The sequence below is a fragment of the Miscanthus floridulus genome, chromosome 6 (assembly GCF_019320115.1).
Source record: "Miscanthus floridulus cultivar M001 chromosome 6, ASM1932011v1, whole genome shotgun sequence".
In the NCBI taxonomy this organism is placed as follows: domain Eukaryota; kingdom Viridiplantae; phylum Streptophyta; class Magnoliopsida; order Poales; family Poaceae; genus Miscanthus; species Miscanthus floridulus.
In genome coordinates, this window is record NC_089585.1 from 105,190,355 (window position 1) to 105,213,164 (window position 22,810).

The following is a 22,810-nucleotide window of genomic DNA, read 5'->3' on the forward strand; positions in this document are numbered from 1 at the left end:
AAATCACGAGACGAATCTTTTAAGTCTAATCAGACTATGATCAGATATTAATTACCAAATAAAAACAAAAATGCTACCATACTATTTTTGAAAAAAATTCACTAACTAAACAAGACCTAGGCTACCTGGGGGCAGTAGGATTTTGTAGGATTCGGGGCGGACTGGCGGACAGCGGACGAGAGTGGGCGGGTGTTCAGTTGCACCCTAAAATTTCTATCGTATCGAATGTTTATGGCTCGTATATAGAACATTAAATGTAGATGAAAAAAACTAATTGCATAGTTTGGTGGGAAATTACGAGACGAACGTTTTAAACCTACTTAGTTCATGTTTGAACACTAATTACCAAATAAAACGAAAATGCTACAGTAACCCAAAATTCCAACTAAACACGCTCAAAGCGAGGACGGCAAGTGTTGGCAGGGCAGCTACAAACCTTCGCAACAGCAGCACGGCACGGCATGGCCTACTGCTCGCCTTGGTACATGTATACAGTAGACGTGTAGGAGTAGTATAGTACAGCCATACAGGGAAGAGAAAGACGACTCCTCACGGTCACTCGCACGCAGCAGCGCAAGGCGAGCAGTGCGCACCGTCGCGTTCTCTCTCGGCCGCTGCTCATGTGTGTGATTGATGCGACACGAGGACCGGCAGCTGGCGCGACCTATCGTCTACGGAGTAGTCCTCTTTAAATACCGATTTTTTTTACATTTTAGCATTTTTTTAAGTTTCTCACCAACATGCTCCTGACAAAAAGAATTCAGAAAATAGATACTTATCTCGGCGCCATTGATGCTGGCACCGAGCCAACACGTCTCGGCTCCAGCGTCTCGGGCGTCGAGCTTCTGGGCATGGTAGATGACATGGCGCCGAGCTCGGCGCCGTAGATCTTGACACCGAGCCTTTAATACTTATGGGCCCCGCGTCACTCTTCCTCTCCCTTTCTTGCCCTAGCAGAGCCGAGCTCCACCGACACAGCCCGCACCCTTGCCTCCACCGGCCGCCCTCGCTCGCGCCGCGCCACCGCGCCCGCTCGCGCGCCCCGAGCCCCGCGGCCGCCTCGAGCTACGCCCCAGTGGACGGCCCGCGCCCCGCGGCTGCGCCGCCTCCCGCACCACGTCGTTGCCCGCGGCTGGCCGCCCGCGCCACGGCCAGCGGCCCTCCTCCGTCCTCCATCGCCATCCTCGCCTTAGCCTCGCCTTAGCCTCGCCTTGGCCTCCACCGCCGGCCTCGGTCGCGGCCCGCCTTACCGCCCTCCACCAGCCTCGCCTCGCCTTGTCGCCCTCCACCGTCGCCCTCGGCTGCGGTCGCCGTGCCTCCCGCGCCCGTCGAGCCGGACTCACCGCGCGGAGCCCCGGGCATCCCGCGCCCGTCGCGCGCCACCGCTGTCGTCGGTCGCGCCATCGCCGACCCCGCCACCTGCAGCGGCCGACCGTGCCACCGTCGGCCCGGATCGTCGGGCCTGACCCACGCCCATCGTTCACTGCGACTCTGTCGACGTCCGCGGATCAGTCGTTGGAAAGGTAAAAATTGTGAATATGCAATATACCTACTTAGTTGGCATTTATTATTTACTAGTTAATGTGATGACTCAGGTAGTTGATTTAGTTAGTGATCTAGTGAGATATATATGTCGATAGATAGAAACATATGTATGTACATAGATATAGTTAGATAGTTAACTACATATGATCTAGCTATTTAGTGAGTACAATGTATATATATATATACATAGTTATTATCTTATTTACTTGGTTTGTAGTTAGAAAGTACTCGTTAGGTACTATCTATCGTCTAATTTAGACTAAATGATATGTGTTTTGTTACGTGTTTGAACTAGATGAACAACCTAGTCACCATATATCATCTAGGCATCTTTGAAAGCGATCGCTATGGATATGTTGAATTTGTTGATATGCAAAGCGTGCATATGCTATTTATCCGCATGTGGAGTATATCTACTACCTGTAGGACCGTATCTTCGATCTAGAAAGGGAAGTTAGCAGCGGTTAAAGGACGACGGACAGGACGACAACAACAATGGTGTCGATTCATAGGAGACACTCTGCAATGATCTATATTGCACCTGCCCTAACCACAAGAACAAGGGGCCTCCCCCGTCACCCCCGCCACCACCACCAACAACGGGAGGCTACTATAGAGAAGGTGCAACACAATTTGCTATGTGGCCACACTACTAGGACGACTTTATGTTAATCATATGCCATATCTATGTGTTTGTTATTTGGTTTAATAACCTAAGGCATGTTAGGTTTAGTTGAAGGAAACTCTGTACCCAGGTTCGGTATATGTTCTCACATGCCATTTTCATTTGTTTCGTGTGTTCAATTATATAATATCGTACGTCGTTAGGTTTTATTTGCAGCACGTGTTCATATTTTAATACATCCGTATCATTAAGCGGAATATTAAGACCATAAATAATGAAAACAACCACATAATGAAAAATTCAATACTATGCCACATTACACAACATATTAAAACTAGAAGTACGTGCCAACGATAGACATAGGGGCAAATGCACTTTCAAATCCTCAGTCTGAAACGTACTGAGTAAGCAACTCATCATCCGAATACCAATCCTCCCCTACAACCCTGTTGTTGTGGCTAGTCTCACCTATGTTTCTCTGACCTACCTATCGCCAGTGGTAAGCGGTCTCCGCTTCATCTGCGGCCGCTGCGGCCTGAGTGAAGAACACGTCGTCATCCGCCTGTAAGCCTGCCTTTGCTAGATTGATGAGCTCGCTTAGTCTACAAGTGTCTTCCTCGACCTGCTCCGCCTAAAACCCCGCCTCTGCTAGAGCGATAAGCTTGCTCCAGTATCGTCCTTAGCCTCCTGCGCCTGTAAGCCTGCTTCTACTTGAGCAATGAGCTCACTCAGTCTACCAGTGTCGTCCTCATCCCCGCCCCCCTCATCAGACAACACAATCGGTAAATGAATGGTGCGATCAACTCGAGATCTATGCTCATCTAACTTCTCATACCTTGCACGAGTCAGCTCTGCAGCATGTTCCTCGCTGCAACCAATCCCTTCATGTATAAACTGCAATCGCTGCAACCAATCCCTTCATGTATAAACTGCAATCAGTTAGCAATGCGATTATATTTCATTTAAAATCAAGCAACGAAAAAAATAATTTCAAGCACTCACTGCCACATAATGCAACAACATCTCGTTCAAGACCTACATCTGTACTCTTGTCTTCTCCCTTGCCTCATTCCTTGCCCTCTTCTCCTCTAACATCTCCGTCTCTTTAATCCCCATTTGTTTAGTCCAACATCGATCGGGTTACATATACCGTGCTGTCTAGCAAACTCATGTATCTTTTCTTTGTGATGTTTAACGAACAGGTTGACGTAGTCAGATGCATATCTCCTCTTCCGTGCAATTACTTGCCTCTTCTTCAATTCATCCAAGAACTTAGCTTGACCATCATAACATTTCCACCTGCATTGCCTAGTGCTCTGTTCAAACGGTAAATTCTATCATATATGTCTTAGCAAAAGAAACAAAATATGATTTCATGTTTACCACAAAAATAACCAACCTCATCATACTCAATCATATGGTCGCAATAATGGCCTATTCCAAGCTCCGAAAGGACTAGGCCATAGTTGAATTTAACACCACATTCGCATATTACATGATATGCTTTGTAAATTACTCTTTCTTTCTTCTTTTTCTTAACCTTTCGCGGTTCTTCCGGCCATTGGTTCTTAGGACCATACAATCATTCCTTGAAACGACACTTCGCCATTGAAAACACCTAAATAAATAGACATTAGTACATCAACACATATAGCTCAACATTTCAACATATATACTTTGCACCTACTTCATGCTTGTTTGGACACACAAACTCCAACGTATTCTTAGGGTTTATCACAGCTCGATCTCCACACTCGCATAGAGGAGGTTCCTCGAGTTATCTAACTACGGCTAGGTGCTTCTCCTTAGCCATCATTGGCGAAGGATTAGGGGGGTGAAACCCACCGCTTGAAGTGCTCACATGGATGTCTCCCTCTAAACCAATTATCGAAAAGGAGGTACCTAGGATCAAACTTGTTTGCACCGTCGATCCACTGAAAGAAAAAACACCTCTCATGGTCCTACACAACGAGATTCCAACAAAATATTAGTAGCATACTTACATAAATAAAGAAAAAGGATAGTGAAAATGATTTTTTACATTAAAACGACTGCATGTGTAGAAGCAAAGCGCCGCTGTGTTTAGATGTTTCGATTAAAAAACATGGGCCGGGAAACCACAGTCACAGTTAGGGACATGGAGGTTAGGAGGGACGCGGGCATCTTTGCTAGACGCGTCGGAGTATAATTCTTGAGGACGACCCCGTTTTTGCCAAAACTCCTTCCAAAAAATTTCTTGCATCTAACAAAACGGATGTAATTCAACAAACATAAATCAAAATATCACAAATAAATATCAATGAGAACCATAACTATAATACAACCAATTTCATTCTAAGAACCCAAAGCAGTTAACATTAAACCATAAACCTAGAGTTTTTCATTTGATGCACAACATTGAACCCATAACATAACTACATGCGCCTAGGTTTGCTAGTTTTTCCATGCCTTGACATCATCCTACGGTTGTATAATACATGTATTGATAGATACAATAAAACCCTAAGTGATGACGATTATTACGTTCAAAAATCTGACTAATACATACCAAATCGATGTAAAAAAACTAGGAGGGGAGCGAGGATACCTTGCTCTCGAAGATTTACAGATCAAATCAAAGTTTCCAAGGTCCAATATGCCGATTCATGAGGTAGGGTGAAGTGGGGAGAGAAAAAACCCGAGAGGGGGAAGAAAGAAGAGGAAGAACGTGTAACAGAACCGATCAATTATATGAAATTAAGTAAGAAAATCACCCGCCAGAGCAGACGACTTAGCAAACTTAAGTCCGTATAACCCGATAGTCCATGAAATCACGACGGATTTCAAACCAACTCACATACCAGCCAAGATCGTAATAAGTTTAGCGGTTACCATCACATATTACATAAAAGTTCGCATCACAGGTACATCAGAGTTTAAACATAGTTATTACAAAACAAGTTTAAATAGAAGTAGTGGAAGCCATTTGTTCAAAACCACACACACTCACACGGAGTTCAAATATAGTGCTAGCTAATGATCATCTCCAACAAAAGCATTAGACGAGACATAAGGAATGACCATGTCCATGGTCCTAAGCATCACCCATCGCAGGATAAAGGTAGTTGATATAGTAGCCGTAATATATCTGTCCATCTGCAACAAGTGGGAATAAAACCCTGAGTACGAGAAGGTACTCAGCTAGACTTACCCGACATAACCGAAAATAAAGTGACACCAAGGATTATGAAGGGCTTTATAGTAGGGTAGCTGACTCATTTGCAAAAAGAGGCATTTTTAGTATCGCAAGAACCTTTCTAAAAGCATTATTGTCAAGTTAATTATTATTAACCTGTCGACTATATTTGCAACTATACTAGAGCAAGCATGTGATTAAGCAAATAATGATAGCCAATGATCATTAACAACTTTCATAATGTCATATTCATTATAACTGTCCAAGTGTTCCATCAACATTACTATAATGAAGTAATTCAAGTCAAGTGTTCACTATCCAGTGAACGATAGCGATTCAAATCGATTATTAACCAGCTGGTAATTTATTCCTTACAGAAACCTTACTCACCCGCTAAAGTAGGTATCGGTCACCGAGTCAATTATCCAGGAAAAATCTCGAGTTTGCCAGGAACCACATGTACCCGGGGGGCTGACCGACTGCCTTTCGGTCTTATCGCGTCCCCGTGTCCTACCACACCTGCTTTGGTATAGTGCGCTGCGGGCAATCTACTCGGCCCGAATAATCTCCCAGCTTCGCGGTCGAAAGGTACTTTATTCGGCTAGCTAAATGTAAGGCATGCGTTCAACATGACCTGAAGCCCAACAACGGTCGGTCCTTAATCGACATAGACGGACAGCACTACAGTCCAAAACCCTGTAAGTCTCCGTCTGGTCTCAACTTCAAATTAACACTTAGTTATACCATGACTACGTAGTTATCCAAGCAGATCTAGGTAACCGCCTATAGCTCGCAGGTGATAGAAAATCACCTGACTTCTACCGGTCTAAGCCAGCTAAGCATTGACTCGACTGCGGATATCAGGGTAACAAGGATATAGTATAACAAAGGTAAATAAGGTATAATGCAGCAATGGTTGCAAACAACTCCTGAACGTAATGCATCAATCAAAGTAAAGCATTAATTAATAATCGCAAATCAGGGAGAAAAATGCCCTGGGGCTTGCCTCTCTCGAAGGAGCTCGAGCGGTGATCGGGGCACTCCGGAAGTTCCTCAACGTCCTCCTCGTCTGCTTCGGTCACTTTTTGCGGCTGCACCTCGAGCTGCTCCTCAGGCTCCTCGGGTATGACGACCGGGCTCTCGGTTTGCGATCCTGTATGATGCAGGTGCGTAAGCGCTTATGCAAAAGGTGCATCGGATGAAATGAACACAATGAATATGCTTGTATGCAAGGTAGTCAACATCATCCAAGAACATATACTATAAGCACATGTTATCTACTGCTTTCTCTTCTACTACTAATATGCTACGTCAACACATCTCATTAAATGCTTCAAAGATACCACAAAGCTTCATTAATTTCTTAATCATGCATAAAGCAACATTTGATTAAACCCTAATTAATAATAGGTTTGAATAGCAACATCTATTTTTATAGCATAGAAAAATCTTAGAAAATTACCATAACACAGAACTACCCTAAGTAGTCTACCATCAATTTTTATGGCATTTGAATAATTGGATTAGACTACACAAAAATGACAAGCTGTGGCATAATTATGATCATGAAAAATACTGTTGAAAGCTCTAGTTTGGTTTTGGTTAATTGATGAAACCCTAAGTGCTAACATAGTTTATCAAGATGATTATGAGATATGTAGCACTACTTCAAGTGATGAAGCAATGGTGAAGATCATGACAATGGTGATGGCATGGTGATGGTCAAATGCTTAAACTTGGAAAAGAAGAAAGAGAAAAACAAAAGGCTCAAGGCAAAGGTATAAAATGTAGGAGCCATTTTGTTTTAGTGATCAAGACACTTAGTGAGTGTGATCACATTTAGGATAGATAGCCGTACTATTAAGAGGAGTGAAACTCGTATCAGAATGCGGTTATCAAAGTGCCACTAGATGCTCTAACTCATTGCATATGCATTTAGGATCTAGTGGAGTGCTAACACCCTTGATAATATTTATGAAAATATGCTAACACATGTGCACAAGGTGTTTGCAGGGTTGAGATGGGTTCGGGTGCACTCGGCGCTTTTGGAAAAAATGAAATGTCTATTTTCTATTACGTCGGATGCAAAATTCTTGGTGGTTGGCACACTTGAGCAAGGGTGAAGAAGTTAGAGTTAAAATGGAGTTGGTCGAAATGATGCTGGCGTCGGTCTACTGACCGGACGCTGGGTCACTTAGCGACCGGACGCTGAAAGGCTGCGTCCAGTCGAGCTGGCAGAGAGGTCGCCAGTTTCGGTGTTGCACCGGACACTGGACCTGAGATGCACCGGACGCTGGTTTCTGCGTCCGGTCAAACTGACTGGTCTGCATAGTGGCTAAGGGTTGAGCACCGGATGCTGGCTACGTCCGGTCAAGATGAACCGGACACGTCCGGTCGAAAAAACATGCCTCGGGGAGCTTACTGGAAACGACCGGACGCTGGAGCTTCAGCGTCCGGTCAGTTTTGACCGGAGCGTCCGGTCAGCTTCGTAGCCGTTGAAATCTGACGAACAGCGTTTGAAGCAGGTGATGCGTGGCGTCCATTGGGCGATCGGACGCTGAGGGCCAGCGTCCGGTCGGTATGACCAGAGCGTTCGGTCAGAGCGCGTTTTGCCCAGTGAAGGGGTATAACGGCTCTATTTGATGGGGGCTCTATTTATAGCCCCATGGCCGGCTCAAGGGATAACTCTTGCACATTTTTATTGACATAGCAACCTTGTGAGCTTAGCCAAAGCTCTTCCACTCATCTCCATCATTGATCCATCATCATTGTGAGATTGGGAGAGAATCCAAGTGCATTGCTTGAGTGATTGCATCTAGTGGCACTTGGTATTCGTGTTGCGCTGCGGATTTCGCTTGTTTCTCTTGGTGGTTGCCACCACCTAGACGGTTGGAGCAGCGGTGGAGGATCGGTACGAGTTGGTGATTGTTCGTGGCCGTCTCCGGTGACTGTGAGGGGAGTTGTACCTTCCCCGGCGGAGCGCCGAAAGGTAACTCTAGTAAATTGCTCGTGTCATTGAGTTACCTCACTTGTGGGTCGGTTCTTGCGGTGTCCAATCGTGTGGACGAGGTTTGTGAAACACCTCTTAGCCGCCGAACCACCAAGTGTTGGTCGATACAACGGGGACGTAGCGTGTCGGCAAGCACGTGAACCTCAGGAGAAAATCGATTGTCTCTCTTCTTTGTCATTCTCTCGGTGATTGGCTACATATTCATCTTGTGATTGGTTCATCCCCTACACGTCGGTATAATCACTCTACTCACTCATTTACATTCTTGCAAACTAGTTGATACAAGCTCTTTAGTGTAATTAGAATTGAGAGCTTGCTTTATTATTTACATTCATCTAGTTGAGCTCTTTAGAGTAGCAACGTCGAGAGCTCTTAGTGAATAATTACATAGCTAGTTTGTGTGCCTAAGTATTCATTGCAACTAGAATTGTTGGGTAGGTGGCTTGCAACCCTTGTAGAGCTAGAGTAAGTTTGTATTACGCTATTTGTCATACTATTCAAATTGCTCTAGTTGATTTATAGATTTTTAAATAGGCTATTCACCCCCCTCTAGCCATATTAGGACCTTTCAACTGTCCTGTGAAAAGTGTTAAACAACAGATGTAATATTTTTCCTATGTTCTACACAGTAAATAATCACTGCACAAAAATTACCACATGCATGTTTTATACCAATTTTTTCTCTCTAGCAAAAATAACAAAAATCAGCCATTAAAGGCACTTGAACTACACCTCTTAATTTTTCTACAGGACATGCATGGCATATATTTTTCCTAGGAAGTACATTACACAAGAATAGTAACAAACTTGGAATCATATTTTTCTGATACATATAGGATTTACTAAACATTTTACAAGATATAAGCAATATCAAGAATTAAATAAAGCTCTACATTAAAGTATCTCAAAAATGACATGCAATATTTTTATCATGTAGATCTGGTGACAAGAAACACAACACAATTTGTTTCAACAAATTTGGAGCCATTTTGAGCAAGTTATAAATTCCCAAAGCATTTAAATAGAAATCTAAAAATCATTTCTTAAATTCTTTCTGAAAATCCCCGTTCCAAAACTGCTAGATCCACCCGGCTTTCTACCCAGGCGTGCACCCCTACGGCTGACAGTGGTCCCCGCGGGTCAGCCGGCCCCACCTGCCAGCCCCTGAGGCAGAGGAGGCTGCGCTGATCGGCGTGAGCTCGTCGTCGGCGAGGTGGCCGGCGACGAGGTCACCACCAACGTGACCACCTTGACAAGGCGGGCACGGTAGTGCAAGTGGCAGGGTCGGAGGAGCTCGAGAGCGAGCTAGCCAGCGGCCATGGCGGCGCGGTGGTGCGTTTCACCGACGGCCGGCCATCTCCGGCTGAGAAGGGGCGTGAGATGTGGCATGGGAGCTTCACCGAGCTCGTGCGCGTGAAGGGAGAGCGAGAAGGAGGATGGAGGAGGAGCGCAGCGCGGTCGGGCAGGTGAAGGCGCGACAGGAGGGGCGCGGGGCAGGCCGGGCCTGCCGCGCGGCCTGCTCGTCGGCGCATGGCGGCCACACGGCCTGCGCGCTCTGCCGCGGCCGGGTGAGTGCGTGGCGAACGGGCGCGGCGCACGGGAGCATGAGTGCGGCGCGGAGCAGGCCAGGCCGGCTTGCGCGACTGGGCCGAAGGCGAGGCGCGAGGCCCATTTAAGGAAAAATGTTCTTTTTCAAATTCTTTTCTCCCCCGAATTCATTCAAATGAATTTTTGAACTTTTTCAAAGCAGTTTCAAACTTTGGCCCAAACATAAAAGTTGCTCAAAAATTTATTCTCTACAACTTTGCTTTTATAACCAAAGTCAAATTCCAATTAGATTTTGAATTACCAAATTAAACTCAATATTAACTCAAAACTCTAATTTTGAATAATTATTTTTAAAAGCAAAATTTGGCAAAAATTCAAATATAAACTTTGCTCCAAATTGTATCCTAAATATTTATAAGCTATCCTAGTGATCAAAACAAGAAATCATAGCATCTAAACATGAGCATGGCATTTCACATTGTTTTAAACATAATGAATTTCAATCAACTTAAGCACCACATGAAATGATACTTTATTTCTTTCGAAATGAAATGCATGAATGATGCTTATGCATGAGGTGATGATGATTATGCTCATGGGATGAAATGGTAATGCATGTTTAACACCGAGGTGTTACAAAATGCTCGGGCATGAAGGTTAGCAGGGGTTAAATGGCAGGGAGCTCGGCACCAGTCACTCTGGCACCGAGCTCGACGCCAAGATCTACAACGCCGAGCTCGGTGCCAAGATCTACGACGCCGAGCTCACTGCCATGTCATCTACCGTGCCCAGGAGCTCAGCGCCAAAGACACTGGCGTCGAGACATGTTAGCTCGGCGCCAGCACCAATGGCGCCGAGCTAAGGGTCAATTTTCTAAATTCTTTCCGCCCGGGGTTTATTTGTGAGAAACTTTCAAAAAAGAGCTAAAATATAAAAAAATCGGATTTAAATATTTGTATTGGTATTTTCTATCGACTAGCTTTGTGATAGATATTAGTAATATTTATATCTCCAGAAATAAATTTATTGGAAAATAGATTTAATAATTTCTCTAATAATTCTAATTATGAATTATAATATTAATTCTTTTATATATATTAAGTTAAAGTTGAGTAAGTTTGACTTTTCGAGACGTTTAAAAAGGAAACAGAGTGATATCATGCATGCATCTTGTGGTCTCGAGGGGTTTCTTTCTTGAGAGGATTCCTTATTTAACACTGGAAAAATGAGTCGTTCCTTTCTTGGTCCTAAAATTTTCTTCGTTCCCTATTTGACATTCACTTTAATTTTCATCCCTAATTTGACACTACCGTCATTTCCGTTAGCTAACGGTGTTAACTGGCTGTTAAAAAGACGTTTTTGCCCCTAGAAAAAAAGTGGCGAAGCAAATTTGAGAGGAAAAAAAATTAGTTACAGACAAATTCTAATTTGGACTATGTATAACTTAGTTATAGATAAATTCTAATTAATTACAGACAAAATTAGATTTTTCAATTAATCTAAGGCTAAAAAAAATTTGTACTAAAGCATACCGTATTATATATTCACTGTGTAGATCTACTCATATGGAGTCCAATAAAATTATATTTTTTATTTTATGATTTTTCTATGATTTACTATAATTTTTCAAAAATTCACCGAAAATAAATAAAAAAAAAAGAAAATTCAAAACAACGACACTGTAGTAAATCCGTTGTTACTGTAGCAGACCCGCTGTTACTGTAAGCAAAACCGCCGCTGAAAAACCGCCCAGGGGGTAGAATAGACGGTTTTGAAAAGTTCAGGGGGTAAAACAGACGGTTTCATAGATGAGGGGGTTATGTAGACCACCTCCCATAGTTGAGGGGGTGGAATAGACTTTTTCGTTTAAAGGAGGGTAAAAACTATCTGTAGAGACATAACCTCCATTTGTGGTGTTTTTTTCATCTGCCTATGAGATGTACTACTATCAGATTGAGACGGCTAAAAACTATTTATAGAGACGGAGCCTCTATTTGTGCGTAGAATTTATAAACCGGGCTAAAAAAACAGCAAAATAATTTGAACTTACAGCCTCATGCTTCTCTCGTTACATCCCTTACTTTGACACCTCAGAGTCAGTTGTGACTAAATAGCAGACATATTTTCTTTTGTATTCACTTTAATGAGTATTGTAATGTATATTGGAGACCATAAACAAATTCAAATAAAAGACTTTGAACTGGAAAATTTCGGATCTCTTTGAGTACTGCAGCTTTGGTTTAGTTCAGTTCTCCATCCATGGTCATTTGGACAATTAAAAAAATAAATTTCAAAGGTATTAAATTTAAAATAGAATTTTGGATCTTAAATAATTTTAAATGAAAAATTTGCCAACTACAAAGTTATTACATATCTCTTTGATTACTACATGTCGGGTTCATAAACCTGGGGTCCCTCAAGGACCGGCTTTCATGCCCGGGCTCGGTCCAGGAAAACAACATACAGTTCATGGGCCGGCCCATGAGTCTAAAAACACAACGGGCCGGAAGAGCAGTCCGGTCGCCCGACCGGAAGGTCTACCCAAAAGAACAAGTGTCCGTTCGTCAACTTCTTCGGCCCACCTCTCTGACCGGAGCACTCGCTTCAGGCACCAGCCGTCTTCAAGCAGTCTCTCCAATTGGAAGGCCTGGCCCAAAATGCTGCTTCTGACTCTGACCCCGCGACCGGGGCCCGTGGGAACCCTGCTCGTCGCTCTTCTCTGACCGGCGCACTGAGAACCGACTGGAGCCGTCTGACCGGGGACACCCCGTTCAGAAGGAATCCGAAGGCATGCGAAAAAAGGCAAGGCATGGCTCACAAGTCAAAACCACTGTACCAGGGACCATACCCTGCGCGAAACAGTGCTCTACAGTCACCCTGACACAAAAGTATTATAGGGGCCGCTAGAAACTCCTATATGGTAAGCCCTCCTGCGTGTCTCTGGACATCGATCGCAGTATGGGCTCTAGGATTTGCCGTACCAGGTTAACATAGCGCGACTCCTCACATGCCATTAGGCATCAAGAAGTATTTATAGGTACCGGCGTCCATCCTTCCTCAAGAAGATAGCTCAACCCCCGTACACATCTGACATTCTACAGCTACATTGATAGTGTTGGGGGGTGTCAACCGTGATCCAATCTACATCAGCGTGGGCGACAAGGCTTAGAAACATCTCTACTCTCTCTCCCTCTCGCCTGTAAAGCCATCCCCTTTACCTATAAAAGGTGATGCGCTTTTTCCAACCAGGGGACGATTGACTTCACCAAGCTCAGGCTCACTAGATCGACATCAATACCTTACAATCGCAGGACCACCAAGTTCCGACCGCAACCCTTCCGGTCGGACCCAACCGAACCTCTTGTACACCCCCTTCTTTCTCCTTCTCGTTTGTAACCCCACTACAGACTTCGAGCACCTAGGCTCAGGAATAAACTCATCGACCGACCTCGACTGGATGTAGGGCACATTGTCTGAACCAGTATAAATCCTGTGTCATTGAGTGCTAGGCCACCTCTGATCACAACGTACAACAAATCTACAAATATTTACTAGTTGGTCATTTTTTGCATCGACAATTGGCGCCGTCCGTGGGGAGGACGTTGTATGTTCAACACACTTTTGGTCATCAGATGACCCATTTTTCTGCTGCCCCCGTCGTGGCGAGGTCGAGCGATACGATTTGTTTTGGCTCGCTGGAGTTCCCCGCACTCTCGCCCGTCGGGATGCAGGTTCCACCCGTCTTCGAGCCATTCCAGGCCTTCTGCTTTGGGAGCCTAGACTTCGTCGCTGACCGGCTCGGCGTACTCCACCTCCGCGAGGAGGCTCGCGACCCGGCACCCATCGGAGGGACATCCTCCATCGACGTCAAGACGCGTGACTTCGACGGCGCGGCATCTGCGCTTCATTCCGAGCAAACTCTCTGCTCAAACCCCGCTCCGCCATACGGTTGGTTCCCCTATGGCCTCGCGTCTTCCGCGGACGCATACGCCTAGGGACTCCAAAAGGTGCTGGTGCCGCACCCTCTCACGTCTGAGTTCGTGGGGATGGCGAGCTATGCTCCCACCTGTTTCCTCGACATCATGGATGACGACGTCAGGAGCGACGGCTCCAGCATCGGCGACGTGGCGCTTAGCCATCGTCGGTCCTAGGAGTACGCTGTGGCGGACGCCCTGAAACAGCTGCTAGGGGTAACGGAGTCCTTCCGGACCCACGCTGCGTTAGGCCCTCACGTGGAGACCCCCGAGCTCACACATGAGCACGGGGAGGACCTACGACGACTGTGGCCGCACCAGCCACCAACTACACCAACGCGCTCGGCGCACCACACTGCGCCCCGTGCGCATAGACCGGCGAGCGGCGCTCGGGGTCGCGCCCGTCAGCCCTAGCGCAATGCCCTGGTTTGGGGGACCGACCCCCCACAGTTCGCTCGGGCTAGTTAGAACGTCGCCGCCGCGACAATGCTCCTGCGTGACCTGCCCGAGCCAAACGACCCTCGTGGACGGGCAATCCACCAGAACCTTCAGGCACTGTTGGAGACCGTCGCCGTTCAACAGGCGGAGTACTCCGTATCGCAACGCCGACTTGCGACCTCGCTCCCCATCCGGAGAACAGGGATGCAGCAGATGGGGCACTACACCCTGTCATTGCCACAACCACAAAGTGTGGCACAGGAAGCCGCAACCGCACCTCATCTTGACTTGACGACTGCCCCATGCCTACCGCCTATCTACGTGCGGCTTGGGCCAAACCAAGACGCGCGCAGCATCGACCGGAGTCCCAGCCCTGATCGTCTGGGACCATGGACCTTTGTCCAATCGCTCCAGCAAGCGTCGGTCCCACCGCGCTTCAACGAAGGCCGCGACAAAGGTAAGGCCAAGCGCCAGGATCAAGACGAGGGCCCCTCCACGCAGAGGGGAAAAAAGAATAGAAAGGATCGCCGCCAACCACTTCCACGATCTAATGGAGAGCTCCACGCAGAGGGGAAAAAAGAATAGAAAGGAACTCCGCGTTGGCCGCCGTGGCAGATTACGCGGGCACCCAGCCCCAGCAAGACCCTCTAGGCCACTTCCATGATCTAATGGAGAGCCCGTGCACCAACCACAACCATCCCGTCAACCACCTCTACAAGGATTGCTAGCTCCTCAAGCGCCTGCTGAGGTAGGGTGCTGGCAAGCAAAAGGAAGAAAAAGACAGGAGGCCGCGACCGAAGAAGGGGGCGCAGCGGGTAAGGATCCAGATGGCTGAAGTGATCTGACCGAAAGCCCACCGACGGAAGGACAACGACGATGATGCTCTCTCTGATGACCTTGGAACAACTATGTCTTTTCTTCTTTTCCTAAGTTTCAGTCTTATCTTTACTTAGCGAATGCTCCTATAAGAGCACCCCGACCCAAACACTCTTCGGCTCGGGGCACTCGAGGGCTCCACTAGGGGCCTCTACTACCCCTCTGTTTTTGTTTTTTACCTTAAGTACTCTTTTACTTTTGTATGAAGAAACTCCTTCCTACCTGAACAAAAGGGTAGTTTGTTCTTTCGTTTTACCTTACGTAACTTTGCTTTAGAACATTCCGACTGATCGCACCCCGCCTTTTTCTATGGCTATGACCGGCCGAGCCTCATGGGCCACGCCCTGGGCTCGCAAAGTTGCAGCCCACAGAACAAACAGGTAGGTATGAGAGAGAAAGAAATTTAAAAACAAAATTATGCTAAGGGAGAACTAAGGAATGAAAGGGAACAAGCTTCCTCAAACGAAGCAACTCCATCACAAAAACAAAAATCGATTACAGTCGTTAAAACACACACGAACATTTTACACAGGAGTTCCCTCTCCCATGAACTGAAACTTTTTACATTTACTAACTACTTGTATTTAAAAAGGTATTAAACTGACCCGACGGCATCTGCTGACAGCGTGATCGATGAAGGCGCTGGCTGCTCGCTCCCCGGCAGCATGACGTTTGGCTCGATCAGGGCCGAGGTGATGTTCCTCCCTGAACCAGGCTCCATGCTATCTGCAGGCTCGGAGGCATCCTCTTCACGCATGCTTCGGGCCATGTCCTGATGGCGAACATCCATCACCCACTTGGCGGAGACTTGCTCTGACACCGACCGCTTGTGCGGCAGCAGGTTCACCCTGATTGACTGGATGTCCTCCATACTCAGGCCTTCAGCATACCCACCGCAGATAGTGGCGAAGTCCAGATTCGGGTGGTATGTCACCACCGAGGTCAGCACCCCCGACGCTCCATAAAACAGCCTGCTCCTGACAAGGTCCTTGACCACATCCGGGACCTCTGCCAGCTGAACCACGGGCGCGCTGGTACTTGGCGCTGACCCAAAGTCTTCTGAGACGACGAGCTAGGCAGCGTTGCGGATCTGGCCGAGCTCCCCTTCGAGAGCACGTCGCTCTTCATGGGACTTGGCCAGCTCCTCGACATTCCGGCTAAAGTTCACCTTGGTCGTCTCTAGGTCTCGCTCCAGCGCCTTCACCTTTTCACCCAGCTCTACAAGAAGGGCAACAAGCTCAAAGGTAGGCTGGGGGAAAAGAAATCAGTACCACGAGAAAACAAAAAGGTATGCATCGATGCAAGAGGCCTCAAGAGTGGAGAGATCCTCTGCCTGCCGAGCCGCCTGCTCGCGCAGCCAGACACCCACGTCCTCCATCCCTATCACCTGGTCCCGGAGCATGAGTACTTCCCGATCCGCTTTCGACCGGGCCCTCTGTTCTGCCTCTAGGGCCTTCTGTGCTGACTCCAGGGTGGCTTGCTCCGGCTCAAGGGCTGCCAAGGCCTCTTAGAGCGCCGCCTTGGTGTTCTCCAGGGACATCCGCAGCCCCGCGTCAGTCTCCGCCTGGCGGACCTTTGCTGTCTTGAGCCCTCGCTCGACAGCACTCGCCCGCTCTATCGCTCGCTGCTCCTCCACCCGCGCCACAGCCGCCTTTTGGAACGGTTGCTAGATTATTTTGCATTTTGGCTTGGCGGCCCTTGAGCCGGAGCGAGCCTTAAGCAACTCTTTAATACCCTTTGTGGTGTAATAATTTCTTGTGAGTTTCTTATTTGGCATCTTGTCGTGTTGCATCTTGTCATAAGCATGTTCCAAAAGCCCGTTCATCAGTTGGTGTACATTTGAACTTTGATTAGTCCCTTTTGGAAGCACCTTACTTTTGCCACACGGCATGCCAACTCCAAGAATCAGATAGATATCTTCAGGTTTCAGGGTTAGCTTCAACATCTCTGTTATGTGCAGTACAATCATATTGTCCTTAATCTTAGCTCTGTCCATAAGCCACACAATAATATTTTTGGTTGGTAGCCTCATATCTTTGAGACTCAGCAAATGCTTAAACCCAATTTGCTTGATCCTATCCTTTGCTTTAGCTGGCATAAGTTCACATAACTCAACTAGTGAACCTGGTGAGCATCGTATGGTTAGTCCACTCTTTCCCTTATTTTGTTTGTTTGCCACATCCTGTGAACCAATCATTCCTTCCCCTTGCTTGTTGCCCTCATCCAGCGACTCCATGGTGCCTTCTACATATTGGGTTCAAGTAAATTATTTTGATCATAATGATTGAACTCTTGCAGGAACAGAGAATGTCAAGTACTAACTAAAAAATCAACTACTAGCATAGTAGCAGTGTGGTGCTTTGCAATATGTTATCTGGAATAAGGTCCAACTAAAAAAAATAAAGATAACTTTACGTCACAGGCTCATCTTTTGCTGACCCTTTCCTAACTAGCAGATGATTGAGTGGACCACTAGAGGGTTCAGTCACTTAACTTTGAGTACTAGTCTGTCTGACTCCAGTACTACACCATGCTTGATAAAAAAAATAAAACACAAGCACGCTTGAAATGTAATTGGAAAAGGCAAGTGGCTAATCTTTTTCCTACACGAGTCTGGTACTTCACTTGCTAGAGGAAAAATAGTAATTTTGCTAGAGGAAAACTTTGTTAGGTTTTCTCACCTGGCGACGACACGCAGGGACGTGCAGTGAATGTAGGCGTGGAGCTTTGTCGACGCGAAGGGGACCGAACTCAAATCGCCAGGTGGCGGCCACCGAACCAGAATTCAAATTGCCGGCCACCGGAGCAGTTAGGGCAAAAGAAGCAGGTTTGGGGAAAAAAGCAAGTTTGGGCAATAAAAAATAAAAAACACAAGCACGCTTGAAATGTAATTGGAAAAGGCAAGTGGCCAATCTTTTTCCTACACGAGTCTGGTATTTCACTTGCTGGAGGAAAAATAGTAATTTTGCTAGAGGAAAACTTTGTCAGGTTTTATCACCTGGCGACGACACGCAGGGACGTGCAGCGAATGCAGGCGCGGTTGAATGCAGGCGCGGAGCTTCGTCGATGCAAAGGGGACTGAACTCAAATCGTCGGGCGGCGGCCGCCGAACCAGAATTCAAATTGCCGGCCACCGGATCAGTTAGGGCAAAAGAAGCAGGTTTGGGGAAAAAGCAAGTTTGGGCTGGGGCAGCGGCCATCTAACCAGAGTTCAAATCGTCAGCCATCGAAGCAGTTAGGGCAAAAGAAACAGGTTTGGGGAAAAGAAGCACGTTTGGGCTCGACGACGATGCGCCTTCGCCTTCTGAAATGGAACATGCTCCATTTGATGGATGTGCCCCATACAATGGAGGAAAAATGATCCCTTTTTTCATTTTACCACGAGTACATTGGGAGTACCGCTAGTAGGCATTTGTGTAGGAAGATGACTCACCAGCACACTATACTCTTTGATTTCATATTGATGGCACTTGATTTTGCAAGGGCGCCATGCGATTCTTGTACCTAGTTGACCATGAAGATGAAAATCTGGTTGTATTAGTTGATGTGCTCCATTTCTCGGCCTCCTGTTCATACAAACAAAGAAATCGATGGCAATTAGGAAATGTTCAAGTCACTGCTGCAGGAGCTGTGCCACAGGTGGCGGTGGGCGCCGCCGATGTACGAGCACACGCGCGAGGGCCCCAACCACGCGCCCCTCTTCCGCGCCACCATCGTTGTCCATGACAAAAAGTTTAGCTCCCCCAACGAATGGGAGTGGTCGGCCAAGGAGGCGGACAACCTCGCTGCCATGGTCGCCTTCGAGCACCTCACTTTTGTGGTAAACATCCTAACGGCCGATGGTGGTACACACATATACCAAAATCGTCTAAGGCAAAGGGAGCACCAGCCCAGGCCAATGGAGCACCTAGGTATTTCTGCTCATGGGAGCACCAGTCCGAACAATAAGTTTGATCCACCAAGTGCTCTGTTTCCTTCAATGTGCTCCGTTTTTCCTAGGTGCTCCGTTTCCTTCCAAGTGCTCCGTTTGCCGCGAGGAGGCGCTTGACGCCTAAGACTATAAGTCCAAGCCCTTTGCCCCTAGGTGCTCCGTTTTCTTCCCCATGCTCCGTTTTCCACATGGTGCTCCGTTTTCCATAGGTGCTCCATTTGCTTTTAGGTGCTCCGTTGGCCTGGGCTGGTGCTCCCTTTGCCTTAGGTGCCTTGGTGCTCCGTTTCCTTCCAAGTGCTCTGTTTTTCGTGTGGTGCTCCATTGGCCTGGGCTGGTGCTCCATTTGCCTTAAGTGCCTTGGTGCTCCGTTTTAGGTGTGGTGCTCCGTTTTCCGTAGGTGCTCCATTTTCCACGTGGTGCTCCATTTTCCGTAGGTGCTCCGTTTCCTTCCCCATGCTCCGTTTTTCGCGTGGTGCTCTATTTGCTTTTAGGTGCTCCATTTCCTTCCAAGTGCTCCGTTTTGCGCGTGGTACTCCGTTTTCCGTAGGTGCTCCGTTTTCTTTTAGGTGCTCCATTGGCCTGGGCTGGTGCTTCCTTTGCCTTAGGTGCCTTGGTGCTCCATTTCCTTCCAAGTGCTCCGTTTTCCGCGTGGTGCTCCATTGGCCTGGGCTGGTGCTCCCTTTGCCTTAGGTGCCTTGGTGCTCCGTTTTAGGCGTGGTGCTCCGTTTTCCGTAGGTGCTCCGTTTGCTTTTAGGTGCTCCATTTTGCGCGTGGTGCTCCATTTCCTTTTAGGTGCTCCATTGGCCTGGGCTGGTGCTCCCTTTACCTTAGGTGCCTTGGTGCTCTATTTGCCTTAGGTGCTCTATTTTAGGCGTGGTGCTCCGTTTTAGGCCAGGTGCTCCGTTTCCTTCCAAGTGCTTCGTTTTCCGCGTGGTGCTCCGTTGGCCTAGGCTGGTGCTCCCTTTGCCTTAGGTGCCTTGGTGCTCCATTTGCCTTAGGTGCTCCATAAGTTCACAACATCACAAAGCTACACCATTTTTTGAAAGATGTTGCAACATCCTGACAAGTTCAAATAAAGCACAAATCCTGACATAAATCAGATGCACAAGGGTATAACAGTTCACAACATCACACAGCTACACCAACATCCTGACAAGTTCACAACACAAGCACAAATGCCTAAGTTCACATCACACAGCTAACGGTTACTCAGCTCATACATAATATTTCTTTTTGCAGCATCATCATTATGGAAAGACATGAATTGCTGACGTATTTCTAAATCGGACCTCAAAAGCTTGAGAGCAGCATCGATTATCTCCTCTAGAAGACATCTCTCAGCTTTTTCAGTAACAACTTCCATACTTATGCGTCTATCCATCATGTGCGCTGCAGATCCTCCCCGGTTCATATACATAGCCATATCAACACTCTGAATGTGATCTTTTAGATAAAGGTGCAGCGTCAACCATTTCTTCTGAATCACAGGCAGTTCTTTTCCTATAATTAGAAGTTTCCTGTGGAGTGCAGGGGACAAGCTCCGTTTCACTGTTGATATGGCTGAACACATAAAGCATTTGATGCTGATTGGGTAGAGTAGATCTCTTTCCAACCTACATAAACAAAAAAAACAAGGTCAGTAATCTGTGACCATCCCTAGGACTAAAATAAGTTTCGGACTATGATATGGATTTCACTGCTTACTTACATGGTAATCTATGACCATCCCTTCTAATTCCAGAATCTGTTCTTTTACCATTTTCAGATCAAAGTGTTTCAAAGCCTCTATCTTATTCTTTTGAATACATTCCAAAAATTTTATCAGCGCCACATCTTCAGTATACCATCTTGAAGGTCCTCCTTCACCCACCATCCCAGCTCCAACCATCTTAAGGAGCTCGACATCCTCCACTCCAAGCTTGCTAGATGCATCCATCAATCTATCGTTGGTCCTTCGACTCAACCCTAGGACCCAAGAACTCATGGTCAGCAGCAGTGGTGTAGCTAGGAATTTTTGAAAGCCTGGGCATGACAATACGCGAAGCTACCAGTGACAAGCAATGCAGATGAATACATTGTATAACTTGCTTATAAAATTATGAAATCACGAATTCACAATAGATTCAACTTAAAATATTAAATGATTTTTATACACAAGTTCACTACTTAGATAATGAAATACAAAAGATAAACTTAAATGCTAATTGATAACTACAAAGCTAACTTTTTTATCCTAACTATAGAGCTAATTGGTAAACTAGGCACTTGCGTGTGGTTTGGCGTTGGAAGTTTTAGACTTGCAAAGCCACCCATCGGTACTCACTGATGCTACCTAGGCTACCACCGAACCGAAGCACAAATAAAAAGGCCAATTCATGCCACCAAATCAATCTGAAATTATCTTTCAAGAAAAAATCAGTCAGCGAATGCTACTGAAGTACTGCTACTTAGCAGGGGAGCAGAGCAGATCGATATCTGTAGGCGCGTGCATGGCGCACGAGACCCAACTGAAAATTGTCGGAGCAGCGGCGGAGCCCGGCCTACCGCCCAGGGTGGCCGGGACTTGGAATCGACCTCACTCATGGCGCAATGAGGTTTCAGCAGACAGTAATAAACATTGGAATCGACCTCACTCATGGTCAGCAGACAGTAATAAACATTGGAATCAACCTCATTGCATAATAATCTAGAAAGCTAATTCACTAGAAACCTCATTGCGGGTCAGAGATAGTCCTGCAGATGGCGGCGCCGCCGCCGCCGCAGTTGCAGGGCTGTCTCTGACCCGCAATGAGGTTTCTAGTATCTTAGCTTTCTAGATTATTATGCAATGAGGTCAATTCCAATGTTTATTACTGTCTGCTGACCATGAGTGAGATTGATTCCAATGTTTATTACCGTTTGCTGAAACCTCATTGTGCCATGAGTGAGGTCGATTCCAAGGCCCGGCCACCCTAGGCAGTAGGCCGGGCAACGCCGCTGCTCCGACAATTTTCAGTTGGGTCTCGTGCGCCATGCACGCGCCAACAGATATCGATCTGCTCTGCTCCCCTGCTAAGTAGCAGTACTTCAGTAGCATTCGCTGACTGATTTTTTCTTGAAATATCAATTCAGATTGATTTGGTGGCGTGAATTAGCCTTTTTATTTTTGCTTCGGTTCGGTGGTAGCCTAGGTAGCATCAGTGAGTACCGATGGGTGGCTTTGCAAGTCTGAAACTTCCAACGCCAAACCAGACACAAGTGCCTAGTTTACCAATTAGCTCTGTAGTTAGGATAAAAAAGTTAGCTTTGTAGTTACCAATTAGCATTTAAGTTTATCTTTTGTATTTCATTATCTAAGTAGTGAACTTGTGTATAAAAATCATTTAATATTTTAAGTTGAATCTATTGTGAATTCATGATTTCGTAATTTTATAAGCAAGTTATACAATATATTCATCTGCATTGCTTATCACTGGTAGCTTCGCGTATTGTCATGCCCAGGCTTTCAAAAATTCCTGGCTACGCCACTGCTGCTGACCATGAGTTCTTGGGTCCTAGGGTTGAGTCGAAGGACCAACGATAGATTGATGGATGCATCTAGCAAGCTTGGAGTGGAGGATGTCGAGCTCCTTAAGATGGTTGGAACTAGGATGGTGGGTGAAGGACCTTCAAGATGGTATACTGAAGATGTGGCGCTGATAAAGTTTTT